The sequence below is a fragment of the Numenius arquata genome, chromosome 2 (genome assembly GCF_964106895.1).
Source record: "Numenius arquata chromosome 2, bNumArq3.hap1.1, whole genome shotgun sequence".
Taxonomy (NCBI): domain Eukaryota; kingdom Metazoa; phylum Chordata; class Aves; order Charadriiformes; family Scolopacidae; genus Numenius; species Numenius arquata.
The window spans coordinates 127134932-127155518 of NC_133577.1; positions in this window are offsets into that span (position 1 = coordinate 127134932).

Below are 20587 nucleotides of genomic sequence, written 5' to 3' on the forward strand. Positions count from 1 at the left end.
CACAGCATTCCTGACATGAATCAACAGGCCTAAAAGCCCTGGAAGAAGCATGGATGACTACCACTTTGTGACTGGCAGAGTCACCCTGGCATTTATATCATAACCTTTAGGCTAGATCACTTGCCTACGCACTGGAAAACTCAAATGTTCATTTCCTAATTTAGCTTGTTGCTATTTCAATCTCCTAGGAAATTTGTCTGTAGTCTTCAGGTCAGAAGATACTTGGCACAGGAATACTATACCTTTCCTCCTGATGTAGGGCAATGTCTGCAACAGCAAGGTCAAGATGCAAGAAAAATCATTATCTTAGTACAGGGCTCATGACATTCACTTGGAAGGGGCTTGCTGGGTCTTGTTCTAAGGTCTCTTTCTAATGTCACCCATGCACTGATGATAATATGCTTGAAGACAGCAACGTTCTAGCTTGTGTGGAGCAGCTCTTAGGAGTCCCACCTTTTTTTTCAGAGTGCTATAGTTATGATGCTGCAGAATTAGGTTCTGCCTGGTTTGTTCTTCATTTCTGTTTCTCTCTCCAACACTTCCATTTTTTCCCCTCTACATCTCTCTGCCCAGTCTAACCACACTGCTTGCAGAAGATAGGAGGTTACTTTCTCACTACTGCTGGTAGTCAGGACCTTCTCAAGATGTGGTGCACATGGTAATTTGAATGACATCAGGAAGGAAGGGGACACTTTTCCTTGTATGAATTGGGAAGCATAGCTTTCTTGGGCATCTTTAATGTAGACTTCTGCATCTGAGCTAGTCTCCTTAGACTCCATTGATAAGCAATGGAGTCAACTGGTTTATTTTTGCAGCTTCTTCAGGATGTGAAAATATCACCTTCATTTTCTCAACTCAACTATAAAGATAGCTGAGGGAGACTAGCTCAGCTGTGGATGCGAGCACTGCTGATATTCAAAGCTGTGCATCTCACCCTTCACTCTTTGTGGGACCTCATTTTATAGCACTATTTGAGATGACCCAACAAAATCAACCCAGGTACCTCTGAACTGAGAAAAAGATGGGATTCAAGAAGAGATCAAACTCTGTATTCTGGTGCAATTTCTAGTCTTTAAATATATTTTCTCATTTTCTTCTAGAAAGTCTGGTCTATAGATACCACTCTCGCTATTTCTGCCAGTGAAACACTAAGGCATGATTATGACTGATCAATCCCTTCCCCAAAGAAGTGATATCGCATCTACTGTACTCCTGCTCAGAGGAGGCCAGAGCTCCTAACAGCCTGAAAGCTTCTGAGCTGAACGATACTTCTTAAGGAATGCTGACGCACGCTACACTAATTCACAAGAATGTGAAAGCAATCTCCGGAACATGACAATTCAGTGACTGGCTGCAGTTAGCAAGTGATTGGGAACATGATCTAAAACTCCAGCCTCCCATTTATCTCAGGCTAACTGTTGACAAAACAGTTTTCAGACTTTATGAAATGCAGGCACGTTGCATAGACATTTAGGCAGGAATTTCTTGGCTTTAGCCCCTGGACAACCTTGTAGTTAAATAGTTAAAGAAAGTTGGTCAGAGAAACAAATAGTATTCATTATTTTTGGCCATGTATACGTGTGTGTGTATATATATAGAGAAAAAGATATATATATTTATTTTTTTAATCTGATAGCCTTATGCCAATTGAGCTATGTGTACTACAGTTTGGAGTTTCTAGCGACGTTGCCTTTCACCCAAGACCACCCTGCTAACAAGACTAGTTGCATGGCCATGACGGGTTGTCAAAGGTTCTCTGGAAAACTTAACACTACTTTGGTAAAGCGTCTCAGGGTATTTGTGATCTGATAAGCAAGGGCAAAACTGCTGGCCTGACGCAGGAGAAGGTCAAGTGCCTCACAGCATCTCCTGTGAAGGGCTCGCTGTATGTCATGCGCCCTGCTGCCTCCTGGCACACCCACGCTGAGGCTGTAGCTGAGCGGGAGTTAAACCATGGGACCCTGCAGCCAGACCAACTTGTTGATCTTCTGGTTTACCGGCATTTGTGCAAGTCACTACTCGACAAACTGCATTTTCAGCCGTGCTCTAGGTCAGATTTTTCAGGCTCAGAGCTGGGGCTATGTTTTTAAGACTGCTCCATACCTGTAGTTCACCCTGCATTTAAAAAGGTTGGTCTCTGTCTCATTTTACTCCCATGTAAAAGAGGCTGAAGAATCCCTACCTCTAGATTTCTAATTTTGAAAGGGAAAATGCTGCAAACCTGCCCTTTCTAACCAGAAAACATGAGTTCATTTACCATCATATTTTTCCTTCTCAGAAATCTACCAACAGTTTTGACGGTAATATCATCAAATAAATAAAAATAAAAAATAAAAATAAAAAAAAAAAGGAAAGAGAGGTCAGGAAATAAAACTAATTCTGGTTCATAAATCTTCTTCCACATGTATATTTGCACACAACAAATCTAAAAAAAGAGACAGTCATTTGAATCAAATGAAGAAGGACAATAATCCCTATATTAATCTGTTCTGTTGTAGGACTATATAATCACAATATTAAACTGCTGTCTTCACTCTTTTTGACCCATATGATCTCTCTCCATACCATCCCTGGGTTTTCTTTCTCCACTTTCTTCCTTATTCCAGTTTGCCATGTTTTTGCAGAACAGCCCAAGGGCTGCTTTAACCAGTACCAGGTTGCTATTCCTAGTTGCACAGGAGAAGAGTCAACCCTGTAAAATTCTACATACAAAATTAAAACGAAAGCTTTGTGTTAATAATTTCTTTCATGACCAGACTGTAGCTCCACTGGGAATATTTGTATTTTCCACTCAAGGATGTAAAGTAGTTCGAAGTTTGGACCTTTAGGAGCAGTTGAACATCTGATCTGATAGACAGTAGAGCTGGAGCACAAGAACCCCTGAATTGAACTCGAATTTAACTGTTAGCAATTTCCAATTAAATCCCTGGCTTGAGTTGGCTGACTTCGATCAAATAAAATAAAGCTCTCTAAAGTTAGAAGAACATTTTATATTGAGCTAAATGGTAAATTTACCATCAAGACTGATTATGATTACAGTAAAAACACTTAAAACTCAAAGATTCCAAGCAAAACTTATTGAAAACTCATGTTTTCAACATAAGTATGAGTAAGTGTTTCCACAGAAAGCAAGAGTGCAATGTATAATCTAAACTGAGTCATTCACTTAATAACTTTCTTTGCATGGGCTCCGATTCCAAATATTAACAACTATTGACATTTAGTTACGCAGCAAATGCCTTATTTTGAATACAGATGGTGAATTTGGGTGTTACTTATTGATATTGGCACACACCACTTGGGTTAAGATCTTGGGGATGGAATAGACACACAAAAAGAGGATGAGAGGAAGAGATCAAATCCCGATCTTTGCAGAACACTGCACTGGCAGATTGCCTGTGGTAACACGACAAGAAACCTGTCATTCAGATATAACTTTGGGAGGCTCCTGTCTCAGAGGAGTCTTTCCTGAACAAATGGTAGAATTTCAGTTAGCTTCCTGGAATGTGAATGCCTGAGGCAGTGAGGTTTACTCTTTGAAGGACATGGTTCAAAGTTGACTTCATTTTTCAGGTGAGGTTGACCATTAGCTCAGGTATCTATATGCAAACTTTTTGTATGGCCATAGGATAATTCAACTGGAAATTGTCTAGTCCAACATCTTGGTCGAAGCAGGACCAGCTATGACCCTTCTCTGTTTGTGCTATTTCCAAGTTCTGAAAATAGAGAAATCACCATACCTTTTTACTGTAAACTTTCTTATTTTTTCAATGCTGATCTTCAGGTTCTTGCCAAATCATGAACTGCACAGGAACAATATTTGCTTAAGCAAATAACTTTAAAAACTTGGTGCCAAAACCTGACACATGTTGAGCAACCCTTTGCAAATTCTGCTGATGCTAATTGAAGATCCTTTGCAAATCCTCAGCCCTCTGAAAAGTTGGGTTTAGTCTGGAGAACAACATCTACAAGCAGAAACTCTTATTTCAGGTCCTATTTCTTAATGTATCCAGAGGTTTCTTTTCCATTCAAATGTAATAGTTGCTCACATAATGAGGCGCTCTGACCCTCAGGAGCGTCTAGTCTCAAAAATCCAAGAGTTTCAGGAATCTACAATATGAAAAATCTTTAGGTATCAAAAGTTCCTGTTTTACATCTTTAGATTTTAGGTTTACCCTTGGCCAGTGATACATAGAAGGGTGACACTACAAAAATCTCAAAGTCCTTTAGAAATGCTGATGGTCATTTTCATTAAAGGCATGCTCATCCGCTGGGACATGTCACCAAAAAAAAACACTCTTATTGACTGAAAGAGTTCACAGTAGCATAGAACACCCTGTAACAAGTACTTCGGACAAGAAATAAGGACAGAGGTTTTGATATAAACAAAACTATCACCATGAACAAGAAATCAGAAACTGCCTTGAGGCTTTCTCTCTCTTTTTGCTAGAGAAGTGAATCCTTGGAAGCTCAGTTACACCTGGTCTGTATCTTAAATCATGGCCTCCTATACGATAGCCACATCAAATTGAACTCAGTGCCTGGTTATGCTACAAAGTGCTATACACCAAAGACATCCCTTGCACAAGGGAGCTTACCACCCAAATAGGAGCTTACAGTCCAAACAGACAAGTCCAACAGTTAAATAATGGGACAGAAAACAGAATAAAAATATTCTGTTTCATATGCCTCGTCCTAAAACTAGAACCACTGAGCACACTAGACTCCAGTTTACATCACCAACTATAAAAGCAATCTCAGTTTATCTTTTTTTTTTTTCAGCAAAGTGTTTTGTTTTGTTTTGTTTTGTTTTCCAAATCACATCCACTGCCATCTATACTCTCCTTCAGTGGCTGAATGAGCTTGTAGGCTGAGCAATTTCTAGCTCGCTTTGATTTTTTAAAGAAAACCCACATATACACAATATGAATTGGTTATTTTCCTTCCCTTTTCATTTTTTATCAACAGAATTGTAATTCAGAGGGTCTGATTTGTTATTTTGTGCAGTATTCTGAAACCATTAAGCAGCCTGCATGTTATCAACTACTCAATAATTCTCCCCTGTTTTTTTCCCCCTGCTAACAGGTTATCATCTTGCCATGCTCTGTGCTTTAGATTCAGTCATCGCTGGCGGGCAAGGAAAGCCTGCAGCAACCAAGTGGGGCATTCCTTCAATCTGTATTTAACAGTTAATTGCAAACCTGTTCCTTGAAGTACTGCCACAATTCCTTGCTTCACTGCAAAGTCTTTGATATCAACCTACTGCTTTTGGAAAGATTACAACTTGTGCACTCGGCTACTCTGGTCAGATGTGCACGAGAACATCAAGTATGAAAGTAAAATTGCTTTCTGCGCTGTGTGTGAACCCAACAAACCTCTCAATTGCCATGTTCGATATGCTTCAAACCAGTGCAAACCTGCAGAGGAGACGCTTTGGGAGAATGGAAATTTCCAACAAGGAAGCTGGCTCTCTGAGTGGGATGAAAGGTAGAAGGGATTCATAATATGGGGTACACTTACATACTTTGCCAAAGCTGTACTCACATCAAATAAAGATCTGTCCTCTCCTCAGTATCTTAGCATCAAATATTGTGTTCATTTCCAGTAATGTAAATCCAGAATGACACCCTAACAGTGCATTCAACAGAATTTTAATCAAGGTACTTATTAAGAAAGAGACGTGACACACACTGAATGGGAACTTAAATTGACACTTTCTAACTAAGTAGCTCAAACTAATAACCTGTCAATAGCAAACTAAACCCAGAACACGCAGAGCACACAGAACAAAAAGCTATCCACAACTTACATACAAATGCTGAAGGGTATGAAGACTTACATGACTTGCAATATTGTGATAGTCTTTGGAGTCCGATAAACAGGCTCCAGATTATTTAAATTTTCATAGTCACATTTGTGTAACTTCAGTGTCCTCAGTACCTCTAGTACTTCACTAATATTTTAGTGGAGCCCATGTCAATATTAATGCATTGCCACAAATGTATCTATAGTCTGACATTAGAGATTTGTGCATAAATGCATAAACTAACTAGGTATTGATTTGCTCTTTCTTTTGTGGAAAAGGAGTTTGAGCAGAGTGGGGTCAGGAGATGCTGACTGTATTGGGAGTTTTGAGATATCTTTGGCTCCAGGCAGTCTTACCTTACACCTGGGTATGGTCCAGGGTTTGCATTGGCTGTGGATGAAGATGTCAGTCGACGCTGATTATTTTTCTTTTGCAGACTCATCTATAATTTTGAGTACCGTTTGACTGGGAGGATCTCCTTATAAGTTTGCAACTGTTCCATGTTCTCCATGTGGGTGTTACATCACTTTTTGTGCACACCGGGAAATTATTTATCCATCCACACAGTTCACCTCCCATTCGACATGTGCCTATACAGTAAGGTCCAGTAAATTTTTTATTCCAGGCTAGATGTCCAAGATCCAACTTTAGCCTGGAAACTCTGGTTATCATGATACTTCTCCACTGCCAATAGACCCCCTTCTGCCCTCTACACATAGTCATCATCTAGAGGATATATTGGCAGTGTTAGCAAAGAAAAGCCATGGACTTGGGAGCTGTCAGTGAGGTGACGGGCCAAAGGCATGTTTCTAACTTGTCAAACAACATTTTTGCCTCCATCTAACTGAGATCAGGGATTACATGAGGCATTCTGGGCTGAGGTTCAAAACAGAAGGGCAGTAAAAATTCTTGCAGATTTTAGGAGAAGCAACTGGAAAGACTATCCTCATATATCTACACTAGAAGAGCAAATGGCAGACAAAAATGACCAACAACAGTCATATTTTAAAAATCTTAAGCACCGAAGGGACTGCTGCAGTCATCTTGCATGAATGTCTGAAGCAGAGGCTAAACATCTTCACTGGGGACTGGACAGGTTTGGACCCTGAACTCAAACTATTCTGTAGTTGTCAACACTTTCCAATTTGTCCACATCCTGGTTTAGATATGAATACCAGAATTGCACATATTATTTCAGTATCAATCTTTGTAATGTCATGTATCTGAATAGCATTACTTTCAACTCAATAACCCACAGATTCTACATGCCAGAACCGTATAGTGCACTTTAGCAATTTATACAGAAATTGTCTTACATACAAAATAATCTTCATATTGTTTGGAGATCTTTTCTAAATCACTGTTTTCCAGAATGCTTATGGATTGTGTTTATGCATACTTGTGAGTGCTGTGTGTACACACACATCTATTGAACCTCATACCTGTGGTTCCTCAGTTCCAGATATGTACACTTTACCTACCTGTCTGTTAACCCTGATTTCTTTTTGTACCCAAGGACCCTTTTCTGAGACATTTAAACATGACTAAGTAATTGTGTTACCAAAGTTTTGTGAAAAGACTCTGAGTAATAATTCCTGTAACTCTCCCAATAGCATCTTACATCACTTGAAGATTTCACTCAGGTTTCTTTCCTCACACAAGTGAATTATTTATTTAAAGACATAGGATTCCAACAGCTGCTTTAGTAAAACAAAGCTGAGCTCCACAAAAATGTTTCAAATACAGTTGAGTAATTTTTGCTGTGTTTGGGGCTATATTTACATGGCTAGTGTTACTTGCTGCAGTACAAGCAAAGGATAATATTCTTCTTTGCTTCTTATTCTCATGTATGAAACCACAAATTGGAGAAACACCAAAGAATGTTTTCACAGGGTTGTGTGCACATTAATCATTTTAGAGACTTCAAACAATTGCACGTATGAAGTTATAAAACTGAGAATAGACAGACCTGAACTAAAATCTTGGAACTGAACAACTTGAAATGTTGAGAGTACATTAAATTAAAAACTGGATCCAGATCTGAAATTTTCAAATGGCATCAGTCTGGCTTTGCTGCAAGCAGAACCTAAAGCCCAGTAACAAGTTAAGCCTGAATTTAGGGAAGTTCAAATACCACTTTTAAATCTGGGGGTTTGGCTCATTTTAAAAATATATAAATACCAGGATGGATACTACAGGTTAAGGAATTTTACCTTTGACTTCAACAGGAGCAGGTCTGCTGCCAGAGCACCTTTGCTGTTGGCAGTATTACCGACAACATCTATTGAAACCAATTTATCAGTAATGGGTTTGGAAATTCAACTTAAAATCATATAGTCTTGGGCTTGCCTTCTGTCTGAGGATACAAAAAGAAAAAGATCTCTACTGTTACTCCTCACAGAAGAATGGTTTGTTTCTGCAGAACAACTGACTTTCCAATTTTCCACATCAGGACCTTATTCTCTTTACTGCAGAGTTTACCATACAAAGTCACAAACATATTCATTTCTCTTTTGCTAGCAATTAGTTCTTCAATACATAGGCAGATGGTACTCTTTAACTGTAGCCTAAATATATGAGCTCCTATTTGCCATAAGATGTAATAGATCATGTTCCACATACAATTTTCAAATGACTTCAAGCCTTAATCATAATAAAGACTCAAGAGTTAACGCTCCTTTCATCTACAGATTATTACTGAACATTTCTAATAATCTAGTTAAGTTGTATGAAAATCACAGAAAGAGACATGAAACAGATTTCTCTTCTCATTTTCTCCAATACCAAGGGAAAGAAAAAGACAAATCCAACAGCAACAAAATTTTTCTTTCCCTTCTTTCTTTAACACAGTGAGTGATTTTCTTTAAAAGAAAATAGGTTGCAAGCAGAGAGGAAAGCTATTAAATGTTGCTCTTGTTTTCTGTGTCACCTGTGAAATACCACACAGAGATTTGAATCTTTTTTTTCAGTGTTTTTTCTCTGAATTCATTCATTTACATGGAACTACAATTCCTTTGATCCAAAGAATGAAAACTGCAGCCACAGCTTACTTTTTTTAAGGTTCATTATGTGCCTTTAAATAATAAACTGTACATTTAAAATGTATGACTTCATTGACAGGCTGGTGATACGCCTTGGTAATTACATTATACCAGTCAATAATTACCAGTGCCAATGACACCTTCATGTCCTACCCAAGGACAGGTATGGAAGAGAAAAAGGAAAATTTGAGCCAGGTGCAAATGAAAGTAGAGAGAGGGGTGAAAAGTGATTCCCAGCCAGGTGGGAGCTTGTGTAAAAGGTTTTTCTAAGATAAAGCTACAACAGTATTTGTCCCTCCTGCAGTTCTTATTTTAGACTAAGTGACATGGCCCAACAAGCTGGAACTTGATTCACAAATCAAGAAACCATTCCTTGAGCTGGGACATGTGGGTTCATGAGAAATGTAGTTATGGCAAAAAAAAAGAACTCATGCAGATATGCTGGACATGACTCATCTAAGCTACAATTCCTCTAACTTTGCAAGAGCATAGCTGGGAGCAACTGAAAGCCAAAGTGACACAAATATATTTCAGCATTTCTGACTGAAGCGTTCATGAGATTCTTTTCCTTTCCCCAAAAATGTGACATTTTGTCCCAAACCAGACTGAAAAGAAATGTTGACAGAGTGGAAATTTCTCTGTGTGGAAATTCCAACTTTGGTTCTGATAATCCATATTTGGCCAGAGCCACCAGACATTTCTTAGCTATTTATCGTTGTTTATATTCAAGATGCCCTTTCCAAACAGACATGAAAATATTCAGTCTCTGCTATTTAGGTCTTGTGTCATGTTATAACTTAAATACTTGGTTCCTTTAAACTGTTCACATACATAAAAATTATACCTATGTTTAGAAAATAGAAGTGTTTGTCCCCATCTTCACTGAACGGTCAGAAAGCCATGATTTATTTTATTTTATTTTAAATTTTCTTAGGAAGGAGAGAGAGAAGTTGAGATGGATACCATCCTCAAGAAAGGTTTAACTGGCAAAATTTGTCAGAGCTCTGAAAAAGACCTGAAAGGAAACAAGACTGATGATGTGACTGGTAGGTCATAAGTGATTAACTTCTGCAACAGAATGGGGAAAAAATTAGGGAAAGGGTTGTTTGTTCTTCTTCAAATCAGCTTAACTGTGTCATTTGGATTCCAGGAAGTCTGACATGGGAATCTGAGCATTAAAACAAAACAACAAAACAAAACAAAACAAGTGAAGCTTATTTCATTTTGCCTCAGTTTCCCTGATCATAAAATGGGCAAAATACAGATGATTGCTGTGCAGTGTGTGTAGAAAACTTGTGAGTGTAAAAAGCAGTTATAACTTTTTCTCTTTATGGCAGTAAGTGCTGTCATTCAAAGACCTTGGTATGCTTTTTGAGTGTCTGACTAAACCCTCTGCCCTCACCATTCTCTGCCCTATGAGTGATATTTGTTGTCGCCAGCTCATTTTACAACCAGCCAGATTTCTCTGTAAGTACCAGCTCTTAAAAAAAGTTTTGCTTCATTTGACCAACCCATTTAAATTAAGAGAATGGGTTAATAAGCCCTTTCTAGGACTGACATTTAGGAGCCGATTCTGCCCTTTCCTTGGGGAAGCTCTTTAGAAATGAAGTGAGCCGTCACCATCACGCAGACCAGGATCCGCTCCGGAGCCCCTCGTTTCCCTGCCCGCTCAGCAATCAACGTTTCTCCATAGCTTTGCTCCACCGATTGGAAAGGCTGCAGCTTAATTGCCTTTCATTGCAAACTTCCTCTTAGCGCACAGCCCAGCAATTAGTCCCCAGCCATGCTTCACGACCTCTGGCTGCCTCACTGCGAGCTTTGATCAGGACTTTGCTCGTTGACACACATCTAATAACCCACCGTGGCACCAACTAAGCTATCAGGTCCTAATTTATGCCTCACCCCGCATCCTAGGCCAAATAGGGGGTGTAATTAGCTATTACACCAGCCAGAAGTTTGACCTGACCTCCCGTTTGGAAGTCAGGCAGGGAAAAGAAAAGAGGAAAGCTACTGAAAATGAGTTTCATGGATCTCTGTAAAAAAAAAAATGCAAGATCCATACACAGGTGGTGGCCCCTTCTCGGAGGAGCCTATGTTGGTTTTCAGATTTCCACTAATCATGTACTACCATCAGCAGCAGAAATTGAAAATTGTCTTCCCCTTACCTGAAGATACTCTCATTTTAGCAGCAGGAAATTCCTGTAAGAATTCCTGTTGCCATAGACATGAGTTAGACAAACGAAAAATGCCAAGAAGCCCAACAGTTTTCTATATAAATACAAGGCATATGGAAAGAGATGTTGAACACAGAAAGGCTTTTTCTGGGCCCCACAGTTTCTGGGTTTCATAGTAACTTTTTTCATACTGTTTCTGAATTATTATATTTTTTAAATGACATAAAAATTAGAGGTGAAAGCAATAAGAACAGCAGCAAAAGAAGTTTTATTTTAAGTCTATTTTTTCCAGGCTGAAATGAAATGTTGCAGTTCTGAGCTCTTGGAAAGGATGTTTATTCTACTCTAAATAAAACTGAAGTATATTTTAAAATGAAACATCACCTCAAATTACTTCGAAAGCGTCCAAATAAAAAACATTTACATTTTTTCCAAATCCCCTTTCCCATTTTTCTACTGCTTTTTTTTTTTTCCCCTCAACTGAAACAAATCTCTTTGATCAGCATGAATTCACAAAACATTCCGGTCAACCAACTGGTATAATTTCAGTGGGAAAAAACCTTGTATTTGCATCAAGCCTTCTGCCCAGTACACTGCGGCCACCTCTCAGGAGGCAGAGAGAAAACAGAGCCGGGGAGAGATGAGTGGGCTTTTTCCGAGGCCAAGGCTGCAGCAGGACGGCATGGAGCACACTCTCATCTGGCACACACACACACACCAGCACGTGGGTATCCACCAGCCAGAGCAGGCAGAAGAAGGTTCAGGATGTCTCTTAGCCTACTTGGAGGAGGATGAACGCTTTGTGAACAACCAGCCTTGTCGTGCCTCTACTTCTAGTTAGGACAACAACCTCTGTGTCACGCTGGTGGAAAAGAAACATGATCTACTGCATCCAGAGTTCAACCCATTGAGCAAACTAATGTGGGATCTCTAACACGAGAATAATAAAGGTAGGAAAATGCTGAATGGGTTTTTAGTATCTTTAAGTATGGAGGAGAAACTAGAAATACGGAGCATTGTTGGCCACAAGCTGGCAAGGCGGCTGTGTTGAGTTAACGAGTGGGCGCCAAAGGTTTAGTGTTTTTCTATTTCAGTGATTTTTAAAAACTGTAGGCAGACTGAACTGCTAAGGTTTACTTGACCGCTTCTCTGTCACATGATGGAGGAATGAAAACAGCTCTCTTATGTGTTTTCATACCCAAAAAGTCTGGTCACAACTGTTATCTTTCCATCTGTGCTGCCAGCTCAGAAAAACCACAGTGGGTTTTTGCCTTAGGATATTCTAAAATAATCTAAGTTACCATATCAATGATGCCCAGAGGTTTTTAATGTGGCATGCCTTCTTTTAAATGATCAATTCATACTTTCTTGGTACTCTTAAAAGCTTATTTTTAAGTTGTTTTGAATTTCCTTATAATAAAGAGGGGTCAGAATGAAAAAAGCTAGCAAAAGGAATCAAAAAAAGAAACCATGGGTATGAATGTGAAAAGTGTTTTGTCTTTTCATAACTGCTCTTTGTCTCTGGTGCTATATTTCTGTGATTTATTCCACTTGGAAAAAAAAAACCCTAATGTTCAGGAGTAAACTTTTATATGATGGGAGGGCGTCAAGTTTTGGAGGTCAGGTCTGCACCTATCTGTGAAGAGCCACCAAAGGCATGGTCGCATAATCCCAGGTGACCTAAAACTGGTCCCATCCACTCCCTGCAAACTCTTTAGAGAGCAACCTGAAACCTCTCTCAGGACCTCTCTGCCAGTGGTGTCCCATGTCTTGGGCCGTGCAGCATCCTGGAGATACTGCTCCTGACATACTGAGGAATGCATTGTCAGGTTTTGTTTGAAAATCTCTGGCCACTTGAAATCCAAATTATGTCCTCAGAGTACTGCAACTCAGATAAATATCCCCTTTCCTGCATGAACCAGTACCACCTTAGGTGTCTTTTCTGGTGGAATGGACATTCCCTAGCTTGAACAGGAATGCATTCAGGATCCAGCTCACACAGGAGGTTGAAGTTTCCAGACAAAAAGGATTCTTCTGGCTTGCTTGAGATGAATTCAGTCATGCAATAACCCCGCTAGGATCAGACAGCTGGTCTTCAGGAAATGCTTCTGCCAGTGTTAATGGATTCGCTGTCTCCAGACAGCAGTAACATTTCTCTTTCAAGGAAGATTCAGCAGTGCAAACATGAGGGCAAGGTTCATCAGAGGTTAACAGAACACTGTTAGGAAGGGATTATAAATTTTAGAAATCTGGGTTAGACCAGTATAAACTGTTCAGAACTAATTTGCCTGGGAAAGGGGATGTAGTATCTAGAACACACTACATCTTAGCTTTGGAGAGAAGTCTAATGAGGGACAGTGCAGAAGCTCTTGGCATGTTATGCAGAGATGACTGGAGCAGTTCATCGAATAAAAAGCATCGCTTTAAAGCACTGTGTGCCTGAAACGATTATTTGACATCACATTTGCAAGAAACCTTTAAGTCAATGCTGACAAAATTATAACGATGATACAAAGAGCACAGGAGAGGCGAATCATGGAAAAGGGCCAATTGTGATCTGAATTGTCTACCATGGACCTGAGCAAACAAGTTGTGGTACACTTCGACAAAAAATAAATGACGGACAAGGAGGGGGATAGTTATTCTGTCAAACAAGGATATAACAAGGTCCAAAAGGTGGAAGTGGAAGCTAATGAAACGCAGGCTGGAACAAGTCAGAGTAATTCAGTATTGGAACCACTCTTTTACCACCAGCCACTTTCAACTCTAGAGTGATCTCTGCTGTAAAGTCAGGATCTAGTGTAGTTAAAGCAGGAATAACTTCAGAGAAGTCCCTTGGCCTTTATCATTTAGTAGGTCAAAAAAGATGACAAAATAAGCCCTTTGGCTTTAAAAATTGCCGACCTGACACCCTTACCAAGATGCTAACTGTTCTAGGCATTTAACGAGCAACACAGCCACTGTGAAACGGATTAAATGCTTGCTTTTTTTTTTTTTTTTTTAACACAGCATATAATTAACTTACGGAATGTGTTGCCATAGGATGTAAAGGGAGCAAATATCTCAGATTCATGTTAAATACTACACACCCATTTGAATAACCACTTAGTTAAATGGTGATCCAGACAAATTTGAGAATTTGATTAGGTAAACTTAATTTGGTTCTTTAAGATGTCTTTTTTTTTGAAGCTTTAATTATTTTCTTCTTGATGGACAGAGAATGGCTGGTTCCCATTGCTCTGCTGGGAGATGATAATTACTAATTTCTGTTTCACCGTGCCAGATGTTATTGCGATTTTCACAGCTCTGTTTAGAGGATATTTCTTTGCTTCAAATGGCTTGGTCTCTAAGGATGATGCCTCAGGCCAAAGGTACAAAGCAAACATTTTTGAAAACATCATTTCCCTCAAGAGAATTCTGTCCATTATACAGAATAAATGTTGACCTGATACATGAACAGGATCTAGATCCAAGACAGGATCTAACCTGCAACTGCTAAAACTATTCAGAAATATCTAAATTCCAGGTCCAATTAGACTATTGCAAAGAAATTGCCAACAATTAAATAGGTTTATGTGTTTACCTTTGCTCTGGGTCTTAATTCCTTCTTAGCTATTGAAGGACAACTTGCTTATGTAGTGGTGATTGCAGTTCTTGGAACAATCTGCTTTAAACAGAAATCACCATATAATATTAATTATAGGCTTGTTCTTGCCACCTCATAATCAAAGCCCTGAGAGAATCTATATTGTGCAGTGTGTACCTTATATTTAAAAGGTATTTAATTTCAATATTAACATGATTGTGTTTCAGGGAAGGACTTTGCTTAATATTTCCTAATAACATCTTACACAATCTAATTTCAAAGCTTCCCCCTCCTTTTCTATGTTATTTGCCCTCAGTTATTTTCTATCAAACTTATTCATGGCCTATAGACCTATTTAGCAGTGTATCCACTATTAAAAAAAAAACCCAACATCTAAAACAGTCACAGGCACAATTATTAACCTAAATAAGATTATTTTCTTTTCCAGGAAAGGTATGAGGCTGAGTCATTTTATTTTATTTTGCCCTGGAAAGTGTTTATGTTGAGAATTGCTTGATTTTTAATAAGATATTTCCAAATGAAACATTTCCTTTTGAACTGCTATTTCAAAGCGTTCAAATTGGTTGTTTTGCCACATTTCAGGAAAACTGAGGTTTAAGTGGCAGAATTTCCTGGAGGAAAGCTGGAGTTTCCTAGAAGAAAAGAAAGCTTTTCTGAGATGGAAGGCCAAAAAAGTACTGTCTTGGAAGGAAGAGAGTATTTTCTAGAGGGACTACCATTTAATTTTTTTAGTATTTCTTAATAATAAAATATTCCAATGAGCTTAGTTGTAGAAGCCGTGACATGGGGTATTTTTAAACACGGTACAGAACTGCTGAATCAGTATTTCCCAGTGAAACTCCGCATGAGAGAGGCACTGCCGCCTTTTCTATTTTGGGCCCATATATCTGGGTTCTATATACAACCATGCTGAAGCTGAATCTGTGTGCCTATCTGCTTTGATTTCTCTGTCAGTGAATATCCTCCAGGAAAGACCTTCCTCTTGACTCACCTTGAGCAGTCTCAAATTTCAGTTCAGATTTGGTGAAGTGATGCTCCAAGTGTCCTGCCCCTTTTTCTTTTTTTTTTTTGTCCGGCTGAAACAGAAGCTTTATGGGGAAGGAAATTGCTAGTGCCTTATCCTCGTCTCTTGTTAACTATACCTACACCATCAACTCCATCACAGTGATTTTTAGTGTACAGTTATACAGGTAATGACTAAGATAGAGGTAAGGTGTGAACTTTCAACACATCAGCTGCATCCTCAGCACTGCCTGCGATGCCTGCAGAAAAAAATGTAAAGCTACTGAACTCTCCCATAAAAGAGGGATGAGATACCTTGTGTGTGCAGTAAGCCACATACACATCAGCGTGTAGATACTGTAGAGGAGCGATACACTGTGGATTCATGTCCTCTCTGCTTCTCTGTGAGCTCATATCTGATTTTGTACCAAGAAAGTACTAGGTATTCCTGGCTACAAAAAAGAGAATACCCCTGAGTTGATAACAAATTAAATATTTCTGAATACAAAATGGTCAACAATAAAATCTGATAGTATTTTTTAAAATCATCAAAATTTAGTGATTAAAAGGATATAAACATTTATTTTTGAAACGTTATTTATCTGCAGAAGAGCCTCCAGAGTCTTTTTTGGTTGTATTTCAGCTTGCCCTGAGAGCAAGAAACAATCTTGCTGCTCGTATCAAAATCCTGCTGCAGCGGGAAGGTGCTTGATGCATGTGAAGATGTGATTATCCATAGGAAGGAGAGATGCTATAGCTGTGGTCGCGCTGGGGTGGTGTGCTGACTCCACAGAATGTCCCCTGCGAATTTGCCAGCTGCGTGGTTTGCAGTTTCGGAAATCCAAGCATCTTTCCGGGTATTAGTCTGGAGGCTGCGGAGAAGAAAGAAGCTGCAGAGAGGTGGCTGAGGGATTAGCAAGTGCACAGAGGTCACGGTATTAAACAATATGTAAACTTCACAATTTAGGTTCTGCTGCAGTAAACAGGGTTAGGAGTTGACCGGAGCTATTTTTCTCAGTCTATGGCTGTCCTCAAGTCAGTGTAGCAAATCACATTCAGTAGCTTGCGGCGAGATCCTGTGATCAGAAATTTGTTGTGTAAATACCTGTATGTCAGAGGCTGGTTACAAAAGAGCTTGTAACCCCAAAGCCACAGGTGAGCAGAGGTTGTGAGCATGGGCAGAAGAAATCCAGGTCATCCATCCTACTCTGATGAGTTTTGGGGAGAAGAAAATAGGTTTGAAGCTCTCCCCTTCTCTGCTCACGCCTCCCTTTGAATCTGTGCTTGATTAATTTAAGGTGTGGGCAGGCCAGCTTTGTATATTTAGCTGAAGAAGTTTAGGAGTTACTGTTTGCTACAGCTCTTAGTTACAGACTGCTGTCACTGCTGCTCAAAGTGAATATGCGAGAGCTCCCAGTGCACTTCAGGGCAAATTAGTGGTGGTTTAAGCAAAGACAACCGGGGGCTTGAATTCCAGCTGTTTCTTCTGCTCTTACTGTCACAGAGAGGGGACCTGTGGTGCAGAGAGCTTGGGCATGTCATCACGTCACCGACGTTTAATACAGGAACAGGGAAAATAAAGTGTCTTTATACTCTGCCTTTGCTGAAGGTTGCCAGGCATGGGGAGCTCTGGCTCATAGATTCATAGAATCATAGAATGATTTGAATTGAAAGGGACTTTAAAGATCATCTAGTTCCAAGGCCGCCTCCCACTAGACCAGGTTGCTCAAAGGCCCATCCAACCTGGGCTCATGATTCAAGTCAAATTTGTCTGCATCCAACAAAGAATATACCCTACCCGAGCTAGTCCCCCTCAGCTCTCTTTGTAGTTAATACAGAAATAGCTGACCTCTTCGAGGCCTTTACTTCTTGAGAAGATGAAACACATCACTGATGTTTCAACATCTGGCCAGTGATTATGAAGGGAATCCAGCCAGGCACATGGTAGCTGGATTGTGGGCATCTCTAATGATTCCCTTCTTTCACCCTCTCCCCACATTCTGCTGGGCACTTTGGTGAGTTGGAATGCAGAAACATGGACCCATGAGACAGCGAATGCAAGACCTTCTGAAAGCTTTTCCTTCTCCAGCCAATTGAGTGTAGCCTGCATCCCTTCGCTGACTGAGCTGGATTAAGTCTCCATGACGGGAAGTCAGGAATGTAGATTTATTCAGACTTGTTAAAACAGTGGCACACGTCCCAAGGAAGACAAATAGCCTTTTGTGAGATAATTTGCTAACACTGTTCCACCCTAACATGTATCTGTCCTGTTATCGCATGACTAATATGGACATAACCCTGCGCACTTTTATCTGACACGCATATGTATGTCAGCCTGATTTGTGCCTCACTTGGTTGGGTGAAGAAGCCAATGGACTTGTGCCCAAGCAAAACTTGTTGAACTGAGATCAAAATCTGGTGTGTGTTTTTAATTCTCTGCTCGTGCCTATTTGCAAGAAGCGGCTTTGGTTCACAGAAACATTTGCAGAAAGGCTGTTTTTCATTTCTTCGGTCATTTATCTAAAAATATGAAGAAGAATTCACAGAATAAACGTATTTGTCACCTACTATCAACGTTACAGTAATTTCTGTTAGTCACGTTATTATTTTGCTTAAAAGGACGGTGGGCATTTTCCCGATCAGGAAACAAACCTACCCTGTGAGTAATGAATCGTGCATGAATCTTGTTCTTTTATAGTATTTTAATAAATGCTATAGAATTCTATAACATTTAATGACTAACCTGATGTAAATGATAATCTGATGTAAATAACATGATTACTCTCCCTGCAGATAGGGAAACTGAGGCACAGGGCAAGTCCATGTCTCTGGATGAGCCTGGCTCCCAAATCAGCAAAACTTCTATTAAGCTTAAACAGAAGGCAAAGAGGACATTTTGATAGTAACATGGCATTCAAGAGATATAATTCTAGCTGTGCCTCTGCCACAGATTTCCTGTGTGCATTTATCTTCTTTCAGCAAATAGTAGGCACTAAAAAACAAGCCACCTGATTAGGTTGTGAGAACTTCAGGGATGGGAGTGATTCTTTTTCAGGAACTTGAATAGCATTTACCATAGACAGGACATACTCCTGCCTCTGCTGTCAATGTCACCAGTCAGGCAGAAGGTTTCCAAATAAATTTTGGGTAGAAACATAATATTTTTGATTCCTTCAGAATATCTGACTTTCACAAAATCAGCCCCCTTGGAAGCTGAATTCTTTTGCTCTCCAGCCTTGACCTGAAGTTGTTGACTGTGAACTTGTGGACAGAAAGGTCCATTTTCTTTCCATACAAGCAGCCCACATTATGACCTCTTCATAGTGAAATCCAGAAAAGAAAAAAAAAAAAACAACAAAAAAACCCCACACACCAAAACAACAAAAAAAACCCCAACCCACTAATTAAAATACCAATCAATGGATAAATAACCAGCTCAAGCTGCATCCTAGACACAATTTCCAAAAGTACATACCTCCTTGTCATAGAATCATAGGATCTAGGTTGGAAGGGACCCTTCAGATCGAGTCCAAATGTTGACCTAACACTGACAAAAGCCATCACTAAACCATGTCACTAAGCATCTTGTCTACCCATCTTTTAAATACCTCCAGGGATGGTGATTCCACCAATTCCCTGGGCAGCCTGTTCCAATATTTGATAACTCTTTCTGTTGGCTTTCCTTTTACACTGGCGTGACTCTACTCTTACAGGACAGTTTCTCTGCATTTACCTTGTTGGAGCTGATAACACAATTCTGTGCAGGAATCGTCTCTCTCTCACCTTGTACAGGTGAAACTGTACAAATAACTCTCTCTTTTTCCAATAAATAAATAAAAGCTCTAAAACTATTAAAGTGCTACATAAGGAAGTTGGAGAAACATGATTAGAAAGTGGATCTGACCAAAGTGGATCTGATGTTGCAACTACTGAAAAGTAGTGATTTCTTCAGAGCATTTTTAAAAAGGTAAATCCATTCTTTCTTTTTATGAAGTTTGGTAGGGAATAAGCCCAGGTTAAACCCATACCTTAGAAACTACCTTCTGCAGAGACCCATGAGTCTCTGCTTTCCCCCAGCAGAAGTTAGCTTAAAATTCCTCCACTCTTCCATCTTCCCATTTCACAAAATGCTTTAATCAAAATAAAAACTTTGAATGAAATTATAAGAAGTTGTAACTAGTTCTATTAGAAGAAAAAAAAAATACAATTGTATTGTACTGTAATATTTTTAATTTTGTTTCAAAATCACTTCAAATTGCATTTATTTCACACAGTATTTTTTTTTTGAAGAAAAAATTGCAATTAAATGTTTTGATTGACCCGAATCTTTTATCATTATTTCATTTCAATTCCTCGAAAATTATGAGAGGAAAAACCACTTTGTTGTGATTTAGAACAAGGACTAATTTCTGAATGCTGGAATGCCCCTGAGAGCGGAAAGTGTGAGCACAGGCCAGCTCTAATCACAGCTTTCCCACTCACTGCCTCTGCAACTGGATTTGCAGTGGAAGTGATAGAAACTACATGGTAATGCAGAATCACTCTCACCCTGTTACACAGATTCCTCTTTCACCATGACCTCTGCATTTTCAAAGCGCTCATGTCAAGGTCCTTCCCATTTCCATTGCCATATGTCACACCAGCCTGCAATATCCACAAGCTCTGAGCATCCCCATTGAGTATGTAGTCTCTCTACTTTTTAATAGTGACACTCTTAACATTTTGGTGGGGAGGGATAGGTGGCTTACAAAATAAAAAAACTTTTAAAGCCACAGGTATTTTTCCATTCTTGACTATATAATGCATTTCCTTAGCATTGCAATTATTTTCTTCCTATAAGAACACATTAAATAATATTTTAAATCTTTTTTTATATATATCTGCTTATGCTCCAGTTGAAATAAAAAAGAAATCAAAGTTTGTCATTTTAATACCAAGAATATTTTAAGATCTAATA